Source organism: Ornithodoros turicata, chromosome 1 (assembly GCF_037126465.1).
Source record: "Ornithodoros turicata isolate Travis chromosome 1, ASM3712646v1, whole genome shotgun sequence".
NCBI classification, from domain to species: domain Eukaryota; kingdom Metazoa; phylum Arthropoda; class Arachnida; order Ixodida; family Argasidae; genus Ornithodoros; species Ornithodoros turicata.
This window is the reverse complement of record NC_088201.1, coordinates 84250687-84255721: the sequence shown is the minus strand read 5'-3', so window position 1 is coordinate 84255721 and position 5035 is coordinate 84250687. Positions and strand designations below refer to the sequence as shown.

Below are 5035 nucleotides of genomic sequence, written 5' to 3'. Positions count from 1 at the left end.
AAAGACATTTCAGGAATCTTTCAAGCACTTTTAAACTAATTTAAATTATGTACCCTGCATGCACATTTCATAACTATTTTAAATATTTGTAACTTGAGTTGTCCAATATGTGAATACAGAAGCTGATTGGCACTTTAGCAGTACATTGTTTGGAATTCAGGTTCTAGCATGACAAAACACAAGAGAATATTTTTCAACACTTTTGTGAACCCCAGTTTCAATATTCATTTTGCATAGTGAGCATAGTGACTTTGCATAGTGAGAGATGGGGCTCTTTAATGTGAGTGGAGACAGAAAGTGTGGTATATACCTTCGTAGCAGCAACACGTTGCATGGAATGGGAGCAGATACTGTTACAGACATAGATACAGGCAGTCTGTGTACACAGACCCCCTGAGATCTTAGAATTAGAAGAAATTAATTTTCACTTTCTCATACACTGTCAGAAACGAAACGGATAAATTTACGCTTACGTCTAATCTTACCCTTACTAAGCGTATAGTTCGACAAAATCGCAGACGCCGTATCCGTCAAGCTCTGTTTTACCCGTAAACGCGCTCGCTGTAAGCGTAAAAGGCGGAGTTTTATTCGTAAATGGGACGGAGGACATGATTTACTCTTATATCCTGACGCGTACTATTTCGTCTTGACGGATAAACTGAGGATCTGCGTTGGAGTATTAGCTCTTTACGCCTATATTGCCGCGTATTGTTTTTCAATTGTTATACGGGCCCTGCCTTCTGAGAACACGTGCATGGTTCCGTGTACAAAGCGTCTTTTCTTTCGCTCCGTTAAAGGTCACTTTAGCTTCTGGCGTCTCACGGTCTCACATCATGCACGGTCTAGCAAATGTAAGTTGTCACATTTTGCGCTGGGTGTCTGTAGTTTTTGTTTTTTTAATTTCATATTTCATTTTGTCAAACTTATCACAGGAAGAGATGGCATCGAACTAGACAACGTCGCACGATATGTGGGCAAGGCACGCGGACGACGCTGCTTGAACAGTTGTGATTCTCCAAGCTTTCGCTGCGCTACAAATTCGTATGCGTACGCCCATTGTCCACCAGGTGAGACTCTTTTTGTTCTCGTTTTTCTCGAATGTGCGTTTCTCCCCGTTGAAGCATCTGTGTTAACGATTCCTCAATCCGTTCTTGTAATAGGAGTTCGGATGATTATTGCTGATTATACCGCAGCATGATGGGTTGACATGAAGCAAATCGATTTTCTGACGGTCACGATTTTCGATAACGTGGTGCAGGTGGTGGTTGTGGTGGTGCTGCAACACACGTGTGGAACGCCACTTCTTTGACAGCTGAAATGAGTTACGCGTCTAACATTATTCAGTTAACTGTTTTCTTAAAGGACTAGAGTGTTTCCAGTTATAGTAAGTGGTTTTTGAAGTCCACGTTTATGGATGGACTCAGGTCTGGCAAAGGGCACCTTATCGGCATGATTTATTTCCACGTTACCATATTTACGAGATTAGCTTTCCCATTTAAACGCTAGAAACAGTATCAGTTCCGCGATATATACTGCTGCACAGACACGTGCACCCATTTGACAGTATCACAGATCACATCAATGACATGGTAAAATGATTTACGGGTCTAACAAAATTCAGTTGAATGCTACTTAAAGGACGAGAAAGATTTCAGAATGCTATATTTGGCAGCCTGTGACCATTTCATGTGGGAGGTCTCTGGACATGACCCAGGTCTGGCGAAGAAGACCTCATCTGCATCACGTATTATGACGCTAGCACATTTTGGAGATTAGCTTTCTCATTGAAATGCAATATCATATCTTTGGAATCTACTGTTGAACGGACATGCGTAGCCATTTGACAATATCAGCTAGCACATTATTTTGCTCTCATGACAATAAACTTCTATGTCCAGCATCCCAAGGAACAGGACACGACACGCTCTTCGTAGCCATGCTGGACTGCGTAATACCACGCATGCACCCTCAGCTGCATTAGGTGGTGCTCCTAAAATTTCTACTGTGCGACATATTCTGGGAAGAAGTACACAAGACTCTACTCCCTCACGCATGTACAAGCAGTACAACTCACCTGTAAAGATGACTTGTAAGTTGTGACTGCTTCATGAGTAATGATGCGTTGCTCGATCAATGCAACGTCTGCAATACACTGAACTATATACTTCAGTTATTATACGGTGATTTCACGCCAGATCATGCACGGTGGTGAATTTTTTCTCTTTCAAACATATATTACAACCTCGTCCTGAGGAGGCATATTGGCGCTGAAAGTAGCTGAAAATAATCGGTGGTTCTATTTTAATGAATTATCATTCTGATGTGGACATTTCGACCATTGCGTTTCCTACGCAGTTTGACGCCACGTATCTTCATCACTATTTAACACATTTTTTTTACATATTGTCTGGAGTGGGTAGCATTGCAGCGTAAGTTGTGAAGATCCTAAGGTTTGCTTTTCCGGAGATAAAAAATCGCAAATTTGCCTCATTTGAAAAATATGGTACGTTTTGGGAACCTCACAACCGGCTCCCAGTTGAGATACCCGGATCTGATACCCGATATCCAAATGACATAATTAACATTGATGTCAATTGTGAATTTATGTCGTATGCGGACGATGCAAGCGTGTTTTCCAGTGGCTCTGATATTGATGTAATAGCCACTACTGCTAACGAGATGTTTTGCAACTTGGAAAAATGGGTTAATTCAAACTCTTCACGCATTAATAGTAGTAAAAGTGAAGTAATCATATTTCGACCAAAAACAGGAGTGTCACTCTAAATAAAGCGATAGTATATCTTAATAGTCCTGTTGATATCGTAAAATGCATCAAATGTTTCAGTGTCATCTTTAACGAACAGTTGCTGTGGGATGAACACATTGAATACGTTCGTTAATAGATGTGCAGGTTGATACATGATCCTTCGATGCATCAAAACAGGAACGAGGACAAACACGAGAGACACGCTACGTTCACATTGAATACGTTCAGAATAAACTGTGTAAAATATTAGGCATGGCCGCTAGGCATAGACACATGTTTCCTTTTCGAATTAAGCTACTACTATACCGTTCACTGTTCATGCCTCACCCATAGCTGGGCGAACTCACTCATGAGGGCCCTCATGAGTGCCCCTCACCCTCACCTCACGCCTTTGAGGTGAGGGTGAGTGAGGGCAAGCCCGCGATCAGGCCATTCGTGAGTGCACTCATGAGGTTCGTATCCTCATGAGGTCTCCTGTGAGTGCACTCATGAGGTCTTACCCTCACGAAGTCTCCTGTGAGTGCACTCATGAGGTTTTGCCCCTCATGAAACCTCCTGTGAGTGCACTCATCAGGTCTGAGGGGCGCCAGGTCTGTGTGAGTGAAGTCACTGGTGAGGCCTGAGGGGTGTGAGGTCAGTGTGAATGCATTCAGAAATGAGGTTAAATGACGCTTACGAGACGTGGGCAAATTATGAAGGCACTAGTGATATGGTTCCAGCCATCCAGCTACCGGCAGGGTGCACTTTAAAGGGCTGGTGTTCCCGTTTTTAGCAATTTCGTCTACGTCGCACTGGGAACACAGCAAAGCGTCCTGAGCTGACTAATTAGTTGGTGATATGGTTCCAGCGACCCAACTACACGCAGTGTGCACTTTAAAGGGCTGACGTGCCCGCTTTTAGGAATTTCGTCTACGTCGCGCTGGAAACACAGCCAAGCGTCCTGAGGTGACGGATTAGTTGGTGATATGGTTCCATCGACCCACGTGCACGCAGTGTGCACTTTAAAGGGCTGGTCTGCCCGTTTTTAGCAGTTTCGTATATGTCGCGCTGGAAACAGAGCAAAGCGTCTTGGCTGACTGATTACTTGGTGACGTGGTTCCAGCGACCACTACACGCAGTGTGCACTTTAAAGGGCTGGTGTGCCCGTTTTTAGGAATTTCGTCTATGCCGCGCTGGGAACAGAGCAAAGCGTCCTGAGCTGACTGATTACTTGGTGATATGGTTCCATCGACTCACCTACACGCAGTGTGCACTTTAAAGGGCTGGTGTGCATGTTTTTACCAATTTCGTTTATGTCGCGATGGGAACACAGCAAAACCTCCTGAGCTGACTGAGTACGTACTTCGTGATATGGTTCCAGCGGCCCAACTACCGGCAGGGTGCACTTTAAAGAGCTGATGTGCACGTTTTTAGCAGTTTCGTATATGTCGCGCTGGAAACAGAGCAAAGCGTCTTGGCTGACTGATTACTTAGTGACGTGGTTCCAGCGACCACTACACGCAGTGTGCACTTTAAAGGGCTGGTGTGCCCGTTTTTACCAATTTCGTTTATGTCGCGATGGGAACACAGCAAAACCTCCTGAGCTGACTGATTACTTCGTGATATGGTTCCAGCGGCCCAACTACCGGCAGGGTGCACTTTAAAGGGCTGATGTGCACGTTTTTAGCAATTTCGTCTACGTCGCGCTGGGAACACAGCCAATTCTCTTGGGCTTTGTTGTGTTCCCAGCGCGACATAGACGAAATTGCTAAAACCCGGAACACCTGTCCTTTAAAGTGCACGCTCTCGGTAGTTGGGTCGCTGGAACCATATCACGAAGTAATCAGTCAGCTCAGCAGGCTTTGCTGTGTTCTCAACGCGAAGTAGACGAAAATGCTTAAAACGGGCACACCAGCTTTTTAAAATGCACCCTGCCTGTATATGGGTCGATGGAACCATATCGCCAGGTAATCAGTCGGCTCAGGACGATTTGCTGTGTTCCCAGCGCGACGTAGACGAATTTGCTAAAAACGGGCACACCAGCGCCTTCAAAGTGCACCCTGCCGGTCGTTGGGTCGCTGGAACCATATCACGAAGTAATCAGTCAGCTCTGTAGACTTTGTTCTGTTCCCAGCGCGATGTACGCGAAATTGCTAAAAACGGGCACACCAGCCCTTTAAAGTGCACCCTGCCGGTAATTCGGTCACTGGAACCATATCACCAAGTAATCAGTCAGCTCAGGATGCTTTGCTGTGTTCCCAGCGCGACATAGACTAAATTTGTAAAAAC

At 44.9% G+C, this 5035-nt stretch overlaps 1 long non-coding RNA gene across 1 annotated transcript; it reads left to right on the top strand.

Annotated features, from left to right (window-relative positions):
- The first annotated feature begins 802 nt into the window (after window positions 1-802).
- LOC135401701 (uncharacterized) lies at window positions 803-2247 on the top strand. Its single transcript, XR_010424889.1, has 3 exons — window positions 803-851; window positions 933-1067; window positions 1899-2247. It is a non-coding gene; the product is annotated as an uncharacterized LOC135401701 (long non-coding RNA).
- The last annotated feature ends 2788 nt before the right edge of the window (window positions 2248-5035 follow it).